Here is a 12,898-nt window from a genome sequence, read left to right on the forward strand (position 1 = left end):
TCAATGAAGTATTTTCTTCACTCACTTTTTAAAAATATCTTTTTCTCATTGTCCAATTGAGTTTTTAAGTGAGTTGTTTTGTTCTATGGAATTTTTTTCCATTTCACCAATTTTATTTTTTAGAGAGCTATTTTCTTTTTCCAAATCACTAATTCTGTTTTTCAAGGATTTGATTTTTTTATCCACTCTTTCTTTAAATGAGTGGGATGACTTATCCAGGCCTTCTTGCCAAGCTTCCCTTTCCTTTGTCCATTTTTCTTCTACCTCTCTTGTTAGAACCTTTTCAATTTCTTCTATGAGAGTCTTCTGTGTTGAGGACCAGATCATATCCCCCTTTGGGGACTCATCTGGAGATAGACCATTTTTAGTCTCCTCAGGGTTTAAAGTCTGCTCTATATCCATATAGAAGCTATCAATAGGTAAGAGTGTGTTTTAATTTTTTGCTTATTTTGTCAAAGAAGAGTCAAAGAAAACTAACAAGAAAAACAAATGGTCTGCTTTTTTGGGGGGAGTGAGGGGAGGATGGATGGTATTACCAAGCTTCCTCTACAGACTGCAGGGGGCAGCAACAAGGCACTAGCAGGACAGCAATGGCTGCACAGCAGCTGGGCTCTGAGACTCTGATAGCATGCTGAGGTGGGTGTGTCCAGGTCCTCAGAGACCCTAGATTTTTGGTGTTATAGTCTTCACCCCCTGTGTTTTTAGCTTCTCTGCTTGTCTACTGGCTTGCTGCCAGGGCAAAGTAGTCAACACTGTGTTAAAGCTCTTTCAACAGAAACGACTGAGATCAAACCCCACCTTCTTCCAGTCCGCTCAGCTGTGAACTGCCTGCCTTACTCTGTCTGCTGCGCTGCCACTGCCTGCTGTCTGTACCCATTCCAATCATCCTTACACTCAAGCAAAAACAGACCTTTTCTGGCTGATTTTGAGAATATCTTCTCTTGGTAATTATATGTGTGGTTTTTTTCAGTCAAGTACTAATTCCAAGGCTTGTCATGAAAAAAAATTATTCTGAGAAAAAAAAAAAAACAAAACAGAGCTTAAGTAGATGTATGTCCTCTCCACCATCTTGGCCAGAAGTCCAGATGAATGTATGCAGGATTTCTGATAAAAATCTTATTTCTAAAATATATACAGAACTTTGTCAAATTTATAAGATTAGAAGTCATTTTTTAATTGGTAAATGGTCAAAGGGTATGAACAGACAACTTTCATATGATGAAATTAAAGCCTTCTATAGTCATATGAAAAAAAAATGCTCTAAATCACTACTAATTTGAGAAATGCAAAATAAAGCAAGTCTGGGGTATAATTTCTGGCTAGCTTTCTGGAAGACCTCAGGATTAGGCTGAGTCCGTGGTCTTAGTGGAGAAATGAATGAGGCAGTAAGGCCATTACAAGGCTGATCAACGATGGAGTCTGGAGTCTGGAATCTGGTGTCTGGCATCTTTTCTTGTGTTTATAGCTGAGAGCTGTGGCTCAGGGAGCCTTCTGTGTCTGAGACTCCCTTAAATACCTCAGTACGATTACATCACTACAGCACATTGGTGCCAACTGTTAGGAGAGACATTACATCACCATATAGAGAAAATTATCTCACACTGAGTAGGTGCTTAACCATAAGTACCATGTTGTCCTAGATTCAAGTATACCTTTTCAGAGTTCTGGCCATCTACATCTCCCCCCCGCCCTTTCTTTTATTTTAGAACACAAGTAGTCATGCCCTCCCTGACTTCTTAGAAAATGAGGTGAGAACCCCAAAAAGGAGGTGATCACACCCTCCCTGACTTCTCAGGAAGGGAGATGAAAACATCAAAGGGAAATGGGTGGTCAAACCAGGTATTGTTAGCAGATTTTTCTCTGGGCTGAAATTGAAACAGATATACATAAATCCATCAGCTTGGGAGGTATTACACAAGTATATAGTAATATAATTCAGGCTGGTAGTGATGTAACAAACAACATGAATCGACATAATGATATAATAAACAATATGATATACATGCCCATAAGTCCTAGGAGGGTATATAAATGATAATCACACATACACCTCCTTCAGATGCCAAGAGATAGTCCAAAACCAATCTATTGTCCATTATTTCACATGTCAGGGAATCCAATAATTCCTGAAGATTTTGAAGTCCTGCAATAGTCCTATCATGTGTCAGGGAATCCAATGATCCTGCAGATTATGAAGTCCTGTATGTCTTATTATATGTTAGGGAATCCAATGATTCCTGCAGATTTTGAAGTCCTACAACAGTCTCATCATACTTTATATTCGAAATATTAAAAAAGGACGTGCCTTTGAATTTTTTTCTGGAGTTATATGCAATTTGTAGTTCCCTAGTGTTTCTATGGTGTTTTGTAGACATGCTTTGAACATTTGCTCCTCAGGTGCACACCCCAATATAGCATCCATGTAATATAACAACATAAATTTTGGAAATGCTTTTCTTACTGGAGTAAGAGAAGCAGCAACATACATTTGACACATAGTAGGGCTGTTTTTCATTCCCTGTGGCAAAACTGTCCATTCACTTCTTTTATAAAGCTCAGCTAAATTAACGCTGGGCACTGAAAAGGCAAAACTTTTCATATTTTCCTTATTTAGAGGTATAGAATCGAAACAATCCTTAATGTCTATAACTCAAAGAGGCCATCCTCTAGGCAACTGAGTAGGAGATGGAAGTCCAGGCTGAAGAGTTCCCATAGTTTCCATGTGTTTATTTACTTTTCGTAAATCAGTCAACATCCTCCATTTTCCAGATTTCTTTCTTACAACAAATACAGGGGAATTCCAAGAATTTAGAAAAGATTGAAAGTGTCCTTGGTCAAGTCGCTCCTATACTGTATCTGTAATAAGGCCTGAATTTTTTCACTTTCTAAGAGCCACTTAACCACACTGTTGTATCAATTTTTCATTGAATAGGAACAGGAGAGAGTGTTGGCAGGACTTCAATAGCAACCCTGCCTAAAAAGCCAAAGTACTCAATTGTTTTGTTTTGTTTTGTTTTTCCATGAGAAACCAGAAGCTCCTACTTGTTTAATTTCTTTTATATTGTACAATTTTTTGACATGTGCTGGACCCCCAACCTTACTGTATAAATGACAGAAAAACCATCTAGTCACAGGTTTAATGTTTTTCATTAAGTTTTCTACTGTAGTTCCTGATCACATGCAGCACCCAACATCACCTTGAAGTGCCGGATATAACTGGCAGTGGCCCTGACAAAGTGAATTTCAGACCTCCGGCTCTTTGAGTAATGAAGTTGTACCCAGTGCTTAGCAAAAGCTTGACTTTTCAGGGCATTCTGTGCTAATAATGGTGGCACTTGTCCAGAGCTGGTACATTCCCTTGAGATTAGGGAACCCTAAAAGTACCAGTGAGAGAATTCTCCTATGTCCTCCTCTCCTGCAAACAAATGGATGGAGACACATTAGTTCTCCAAACCAATACACATGGTGGTGAGGTCTATTCCCTACCCAGTCCCACCTTTTCTGATTCTTTTTTTCCTTGTTTTCTTTTTTGCTGTGAAGTAGGAGGGATGAAAACCTAACCTGAGTTACAAGAACCAAAGACAGTGGAGGCTGCAGAAGGAAGCAACCAGGACTAGCTGAGAGACTCCTCCTCTCCCAATGGAGTGGGGTTTCACCCAATGAGTGGGTTTCACCAAAAAACAAAACAAAACAAAACAAAAAAACCCAAACAAACAAAAAAATAACCACCACCACCACAACAAAAACCACACACACACACACGATTTACAAAATCCATTCATCCAAAGGTGGCAGAGCAAAGGGGAGGGATGGCACGGGAAGAAAAGCAAAGTGTTCAAATCAGCACAGGCACAGGGCTGGCAAAGGCTAGAAAACAGCTGCAGAAAAATCTGCAGTCATTGAGACGCGTGACAGCATTAAAAATCCACATCTGGAGTCAAAAAGATTCTGGCCTACACTCACAAGACAGTAAAACTCCAGATTCCACAGAAAACAACGGGAATGTGCTGAAGGCCGTTGGCAGGGTGAGTCCTGCTTTCCCTGGGTGAGGGGAAACTGAGGAAGCCACCACTAGTGCCTCCCTCCAAAGCTGTCCCTCTCCTTGGAGGCAGCTCAGTGGGCAGCCTTCAGTTTGGCAGGAGATGGGTGAGGTGAGGGGAGCTTTTCGGCAGAGGCTGAGCTGCTCAGGGCAGACTGCAGGTAGACCATCTTGTGAAAAAGTCTGTTGCTTAAGAAGACCACCAAGGAAAAGAGATGTAACTGGAAGAGGTACGCTTTCCCAGGGGTCTTCGCTTCATTGGCGCTGATGATGAACAGAGGAAAGAGTATAGAGAAGAGGCAGCCACTGATGATGTAAGAAGACTGCATTGCTGTGAGGAAGGCCAAGGGTAGACCAAATCCAAAATAGTAAGGCCAGTTCCTTTCAATGTTGGATAATCATTGATGCATTTCAATTCCTTTGTTGAACCAACGGTACTCAAAACAATAAAGTGAGTACAGAAGAGACATGTGCAGGAGACTGACCAACTGGCCAATGAGATAGATCGGTAATAGACTGACAAACATGCCCTGGACATGCCCATGACAAAACAGGCTCTTTTCCTGTAGTAAAAGGTTAAAAAGCATGTCGGCAATAATCTTGCTGACACTTGGGAATGGTTGGGGTTTCCTCCCAGATACCTCGAATGCCAGGTCAGCAATATCCTGAAACCATATGGCACTCACCACTTTACTGAGCACAAAGAGGGGGAGCACCCACAGAGTACTAAAGATAGAGGTGAGGATAAACTCCAGCCAGGACCAGACATCTCCATGAAGGGAGGGATCTCCAATAATTTGAGCTGTTACTGATTGAAGCACAGGGATAAATACTTGGTAAAACAAGAGGAGACTCAGCCAAAATACTCCTCCATTCCAAGCACAGCACTGGAAAATTCTACTCACTATCCTTAGCTCACTCTCCTGTTTCTGCTCCTCATTTGGGCTCTTCTCTGTGCTAAAACACTGCTTGCCCTTCTTTGACGCTGCTCTTCTCTTTTCTGTTGGATCCGGGTATCCAATTTGGAGATGGTGCAAATGCCCCAGATAGAGTCCTTGATTCCCCTGACAAGATCATGGAGAAATGTTTTGACACTATCAGCCATCTCTACTTCTGCATCACTTCCACCACCCAAACTATCAACTACAAGGAGAAGGGAAGAGAAGGACCCCAAAATTTCTCATCGTGAAGAGCCTGAAAACACAGAGTCTGCCCGCAGCCCCGCTCGGCTCCCTGGGCTCCGGCTGCCCCAAAGTACTCAATTGTAATCCTAACTGTTGTAAAATATTTCTTCCCCATAGATTGATGGGGATTTTTTCAACTACAGAAGGGAGAAAAACTCCTGTTTCACCTTCAAATATCCATCTCAAAGGAGTAGCACTAATTCCGCTGCTATTGATTATTGATCCTCCGATGCCTGATATATAGGTGTCTGCCTTAATCTTTGGGCAATGACTGGGCCAATTGGCACCTTTAATGCCTGTATGATCTGCACCCGTGTCTACCAACCCTTGTGATAGATGCCATTTACATAGATAGTGAACATAGGACAGTCAGCTATAACATCTAAAGTCCAGAGTCAACATTTGAGTAAATAACACCAAGAAGTGTGTATCAGGAAACCTGATGCTACTACTTCTCCTGGGTGATACATCACACATTGTCTACCTATATTAGTGACTGGGATTTTAGCTACACATTCCCCAATTTCCCAAATCAGTGCATGAATGAACACTGTTTTGTAAACATTCGCAGGAGGAGAAATGGTCAAGCTGATTGTGTGTGTGTGGGCAAGGGATATGTAGGCTGGATAGGGATAGGTTTCAGCTCTCCAGGGGATATCTCAGTAGTTCCAGCAGCATGTAGCTCTATTCTCCCTAATTGCAATCCCCTTTCCCCATCAACTTGCTTCTCAGTTGACTAATCATGTTCAAATGATTAACTTTTAAAAACTATCTGGGTGTAAAAGTGGCTACCATCAAGCCCCAAGTGTTTTTTGCCTGTGGTCCTATAGCCAATCCCTACCTCTTTTTGTTTGTTTATTGGTTTTTTAATTTATTTATTTATTATAATAACTTTTATTGACAGAACCCATGCCAGGGTAATTTTTTACAACATTATCCCTTGCACTCACTTCTGTTCTGATTTTTCCCCTCTCTCCCTCCACCCCCTCCTCTAGATGGCAAGCAGTCCTATATATGTTAAATATGTCGCAGCATATCCTAGATACAAATATATGTGTGCAGAAACAAACAGTTCTCTTGTTGCACAGGGAGAATTAGATTCAGAAAGTAAAAATAACCAGGGAAGAAAAACAAAAGTGCAAACAGTTTACATTCATTTCCCAGTGTTTTTTCTTTGGGTGTAGCTGTTTCTGTCCATCATTGATCAATTGAAAGTGAATTAGGTCTCTTTGTCAAAGAAATCCATTTCCATCAGAGTACATCTTCATACAGTATCGTTGTTGAAATATATAATGATCTCCTGGTTCTGCTCATTTCACTTAGCATCAGTTCATGTAAGTCTCTCCAAGCCTCTCTGTATTCATCCTGCTGATCATTTCTTACAAACAATAATATTCCATAACATTCATATACCACAATTTACCCAACCATTCTCCATTTGATGGGCATCCATTCATTTTCCAATTTCTAGCCACTACAAACAGGGCTGCCACAAACATTTTGGCACATACAGGTCCCTTTCCCTTCTTTAGTATCTCTTTGGGGTATAAGCCCAGTAGTAGCACTGCTGGGTCAAAGGGTATGCACGATTTGATAATTTTTGGGCATAATTCCAGATTGCTCTCCAGAATGGTTGGATTCGTTCACAACTCCACCAACAATCCATCAGTGTCCTTGTTTTCCCACGTCCCCTCCAACATTATTTTTTCCTGTCATCTTAGCCAATCTGACAGATGTATAGTGACATCTCAAAGTTGTCTTAATTTTCATTTCTCTGATCAATAGTAATTTGGAACACTCTTTCATGGGTGGTAATAGTTTCAATTTCATCATTTGAAAATTGTCTGTTCATATCCTTTGACCATTTATCAATTGGAGAATGGCTTAATTTCTTATAAATTAGAGTCAATTCTCTCTATATTTTGGAAATGAGGCCTTTATCAGAACCTTTAACTGTGAAGATGTTTTCCCAGTATGTAAGCCCTGCCTTTTGTAATGAGGACATAGGAGGTAAACAAAACTGCTTCATGGGCAGCACTGATGGTGTCATTGTCCCTCCCATTCTTCTTCCTCCTTTTCCAATACATGAAGGTGGAGTTTTAAGAGAAGGGTCAAGAGATGGGGAATATCCTATGGGCTCATGCTCAGCTGTGGGCAGAATTGAAACTAAACTTTGAATGTGAAAAGTATCACACCCCTTCTCATCAGAAAGGTACTTAATTTGACCCAATTGGCTATGCCCTATAGATCTCCTAGAGCAGTAAGAAGCAAAATAAATCAGTAAAATGCTAAAAAAAAAAAAAAGACTTCCTTAGCTCTGCCCTAGGTGCTTTACACTCAGGGTCTTTGGGCACCAACTCTCTGCTTGTTTTTCTCCTCAGATTTCCTGTATCTTACTCAACAAGTTAAAATATTTCCTAGTTTTAAAACTTGTGGGATTCCTTAAAACCAATTTTAACCCATTGTTTCAGTTAGTTTTCCCACTACCTTTCACCTTTCTGGCTCTAATCTTGCTTCCTTTTGTTTTAACTGCTGTAAAGTAACTTTTTGTTTCTTCTCTGACTTAGCCTGATACAGAGTTCTTGTACTTTTTTTTTTCTAACTGCTTAAGAGCCTCCCCCACATCCTCTGACCTTTTTTCTTGTTGAGCATGGAAGTGGAAGTAGAAGCCTCAGAGCCAAGGAGTAAGCCCCCTGCTCCTTGTTGGGTGTGTTCTCTGTTAGAGAATCACCTGTCTTACTCTCTAACTTATATACTTGAGCTGCTTGCATGGATATCTCCTCTGGCTTGATCATGGGTAAACTTATACCCTGAGCCAAGCCATTATGCTTCCCTACCTACCTGTGTCTCAAGGAGGCTGTTGAACCTTCAGGCCTGACAATTCTGAAAGAGCTGCCCCTACATTAGGCTGCCACTTCTGAACACCCAGGTCACTGGTCACCAGTCTTACTTTTCCCAAGTCTTTGGAAATCTCCGGCTACTGCCTCATTGAGCAGTGATTCTTTGTTCAATGGACCACGTGGATACAGGAGCTTTGAAGCACAAATCTTTATTGTATGCAATCACATTCTGCACTGCCCTATTTCCTTGTCCCCACTATTTATATTGTGTCTATGAGGTCAAACGCACAGCCAATAAGAGAAGGAGATGTGTCCCATTGCTTATGGGATCTCAATGCACCCAGAGTTTCCACACTTGTGGCAGTTTCAGCTAGCTACAGAAGACATATCCGGTTACCTCAGACATCAAAGCCTTTTTACTTCCTTGTTGTGCTATGTTAGGTTCCTCTTTTGACCCTTACACTCCCTCCCCCTCAGAGATGAACTCCAAATATATCCAGGAAACATGGGTTTATATTTAGCCAAAGGCACTGAGAATAGTTGAATTAATAAAGCCTCTAGAAATCAAATTTGAAAATAGGGAACTTTCTTTACTGATGTTGGTTAACACCTTCTCTGCTGCTAACAGTAATAGAGAATGACCATAAATGAAGAAACTTGTCCAGTTTCATAGACTGTATGCATCAGAGGCAGTTTTTTAAGCCATTTTTTTTTTTTACCAAGTCAACTCCATATCTACTATTTTATTGCAAACTCTGGGCAATCAGTACCTATTGAAATTGCATTGAATGGGAGGCGGAGCCAAGATGGTGGAGAAGGCACACATGACTTTCTAAGCTCCTCTCATTCCCCTGATAACCAACTATTTAATCCAGCCTCAAAAATAGCTCTTCACTGCTTAAATTCATGAAGATCAGAAGCACTACAACTTACCAGCTGAAGTCAATCTGGAAGATCACCAGGAAAAGTTTGTCCTGAGGGGTCAGGAACAGACTAGCATAGGCAGTGAGAGACTAGTGTCCTGAGCAGACCAGAACAGGGGTGATCTCTCTGACTAGAGAAGTTATAGAGATGACTTTGCTATAGGCTAACTGCTCTGCCTTGATTACAAAGCAGTAAACTGGCAGAGAAATTAAAGCCCAAAACAGAGGATACTCTAAAAAATGCCAGAACCTAACAAGATCTGGCTGTAACTACTCAAACCCAGAAGTGACTCAGGAAGACTGAAACACAGACCTGCAGCCACATCCTGCAGTTCAGGGCTTTTGTGGGGGCAGTTACAAATCCACACAGCAGGGAGTCACAGCCTGGGCAACCTCTAATCAGCACAGTGAGGGGCTCGGCCTGGGACAATAGAACTTCCCCAACAGGACTGTGCTTCCCGGGGTAGAGACACTTCCAGTCCCTGCAAATCCATTCATTGCTCAACTGCTAATACCCACAACCTCAGGGCCGGATTTGGCTTAACTCTTACTGCTCAGTGTCTAACCCCAGGGTAGTCATTATCTCACACAGTGGGGGAGAAGGGGGTTCTTTGCAGGGCACTTTCCTAGCTCTGCCCTGCAGGCCTGAGTTACTTCCAGGTGGGGAACTCTTTCCCAGAGCACTCCAGTACCTCGCTGCTTTTTGCAGCCGGCTAGTAGGACAGCTACCCATCCATACACCTTTCATTGCTCTGCAGAGGAAGCTGGTAACCTTTTGGCCTTGAAGGCAGACCCTACAGGCTTTAACAAAATGAGTAAAAAAATCAAAAGGATGATTGATAGTTTCTATTCAGAAAGAAAACAGCTTTTCAACCCTGAAGAGACTAATAGCAGACAGTCTCCAGACAATTGTTGGTCCCTAATACAAAAGGCTCTCCTAGAAGAGACTATTAAAAACTTTAAAAGAGAACTAGAAGAAAAATGGGGAAAGGAAAGAGAAGCTATGCAAGAGAGTACAGAAAAGACATATAACTCACTAAAAGAAAAATTTGGTAAAGTGGAAAAAGAAAAAAACCTCCTGAAATGTGAATTGGAAAAGGTAAAAACTCCCAAGAAGTGCAGGGAAACAGAATTTGTGAACTGGAGAAAAAAAATACCTCACTAAAAAACAAACAAACAAACAAAAAAAAAAACTAGTGAAATGGAAAAAAAAATTCATAGAGCAAAACAACTCATTTAAAAACTCAATTGGACATATACAAAAAGAAGTAAAAAAAAAAGCTAATGAAGAAAATAACTCACTAAAAATCAGAACTGAACAAACAGAAATGACTGATTCATTGAAACAGGAAGAATCACTCAAGCAAAACCAAAAAAATGAAAGATTGGAAAATAATGTCAAATATTTACTTGGAAAAACAACAGACCTGGAAAATAGATCTAGGAGAGATAACCTGAGGATCATCGGACTACCCAAAAATTATGATGAAAAAAAGAGCCTAGATACTATTTAACAAGAAATCATCAAAGAGAATAGCCCAGAAGTAATAGAAACAGAAGGTAAAATAGGTGTTGAAAGAATTCATCAAACACTTTCTGAAAAAGACCCTAAAATAAAGACTCCAAGGGATATTGTGGCCAAACTTCAGAATTTTCAGACTAAAGAAAAAAATTTTACAAGCAGCCAGGACAAAACAGTTCAAATACCAAGGTGCCACAATAAGGGTCACACAAGATCTGGCTGCCTCAACATTAAAGCTTTGAAGGGTGTGCAATTTGATATTCCAAAAGGCAAAAGAACTTGGAATGAAGCCAAGAATAAACTACCCCGCTAAGCTGAGCATTTTTTTTCCATGGAAGAAGATGGACATTTAATGAAACAGAGGAATTCCATCTGTTTCTAAGGAAAAAACCAGACAAATAAAAAATTTGATCTCCAACAACAGGACTCAATAGAAGTAGAAAAAGGTAAAAGGAACTCTTGAGCACTGTATTTCTGTTGTGGATATACATAAAAACCACATGTATAATTTGATTTTACTGATTTAGCATAAAAAAGGGAAGTAGAAATGAAAAGGGGATAGTGTCAGAAAAAGGGAAAAGCAGAGATAAAAAGAGGGAAACTACATGAAATACATGCAACGATGAGGCAAAGGAAACCTATCATATCTGAGGGAACTTAAAGAGGTGGAGGAACATTGTGCAAATCTTACTCTCATCAGAGTTGGGTCAAAGAGGAAATAATTGACATATTTGTTTTACAGAGAATCTTCTTTCATCTCATTAAAAAGTGGGAGAGGAAAAGGGAAAAGGAAAAGAGTAATAAGGGAAGGATCCAAGAAAGGGGAAGGGATTCAAAGGGAGGAAGGAGGGATACTAAAGAGGGAGAGCTGGATGATGCAAGTGGGACCAATAAGTTTAATACTAGGGAAGGGTTGAAGGAGGGCAAGAAAAAGAAAAGCATAATCTGGGGATATTAGGATGGCAGGAAATACAGAATTAGTAATTTTAATTGTAAATGTGAATGGGATGAACTCTCCCATAAAGAGGAGGCAGATAGCAGACTGGATCAAAAGCGAGAACCCTACAATATATTGTTTACAGGAAACACATTTAAAACAGGGAGATACATACAGAGTAAAGATAAAAGGCTGGAGCAGAATCTATTAAGCTTCAGGTGAAGTCAAAAAAGCAAGGTAGCCATCCTTATCTCAGATCAAGCAAAAGCAAAAAATTGATCTAATTAAAAGAAATTGCATTGAATGATTTAATTCATTGAAGGACCTTCATATAAGGGCAAAACAACTAAGTTGGATGAAATAAAAAACTAGTAATAAGAAATGAAGAAAAAATGAGCTCTCCTTGGTGATGATTCAAAACCAGTTCCATCTTGTGTTGTTTTATACAGTCTTTTATTTAAATTCTGGCTATAATTCTGATTCTTAAATTCTTATTAACTCAACTAAATTTCTAGTTAGCATCTCTGCATACCTTGCATATCCTATCAGTCCTTTTTCATGCAAACTGGGCTGCTTTACTCAGGCAAGAATATTAATATTCAAAAATTTCTGCATTCCAATGCTGCAGTTTAAGTTTTCAGGACTTTGTAGGGCATATATATCAATCACAGAATATATAAATTAACTGAAATATCACTATAATGTCTACAAAAACTTATACTCTAAAATGGTATTCTTGATTCCATTCACATTTTGTTAAAATCTAATCACAAAGACCTTATTATAAGTTTGTTTTACTTAAGAGGTGATCTTATTCAATTGGTTTTGAGAAGAGTATAACTTCTAGGTTTTTTTTAACTCAATATTTGCCAGTTCTTGAAAAGCATTTTGTCAAAAATCTGTATAAAGTACTATACAATAATGTGAAATATTCTATTTATTATACAAAGTAGAACAAATGAAACTCATAATGTATATAGCTTCAGAAAATGAATGATCAACATGTTCAATGTTCTATTTGAGAGTAACCTTAAGAACAAAGTGATTGATCCTTGTTCAATTTATAAAGATGATTAGAGATATTGTTTGTGATTTTTCCAAAGTAATAATCACTAGCAAACAAAAAAGCATTTTCACAGTTATTTAGGACTTAAGAAAAGGAACAGAGTACATAGCATTATTAATGATACTTTACAAAATTAGGTTTTATGATAAGATAGACTCATCTATAAAATGATTAGTCCTTGAAATGAGCCACACAATTTAGAATAAAATTACAGCAAATATATATGTATATTTTCTCTCATAAAATGCATATTAAAATATTTAACAGTAGGCAAAAGTATGGTTAAATTTAATTATGTGTGTGAATACACATTTTTGTATATATTTGTATATACATATACACACATATATATGAAACACATGCTATATTCTTTCTTTCTAAAATGTT

The 12,898-nt window shown here is 39.2% G+C and overlaps 1 pseudogene; it reads right to left on the reverse strand.

Annotated features, from left to right (window-relative positions):
- Positions 1-4,107: 4,107 nt before the first annotated feature.
- On the reverse strand, positions 4,108-5,254 carry LOC100914709 (annotated as a pseudogene).
- Positions 5,255-12,898: the final 7,644 nt, after the last annotated feature.

Source organism: Sarcophilus harrisii, chromosome 1, assembly GCF_902635505.1.
Source record: "Sarcophilus harrisii chromosome 1, mSarHar1.11, whole genome shotgun sequence".
In the NCBI taxonomy this organism is placed as follows: Eukaryota; Metazoa; Chordata; class Mammalia; order Dasyuromorphia; family Dasyuridae; genus Sarcophilus; species Sarcophilus harrisii.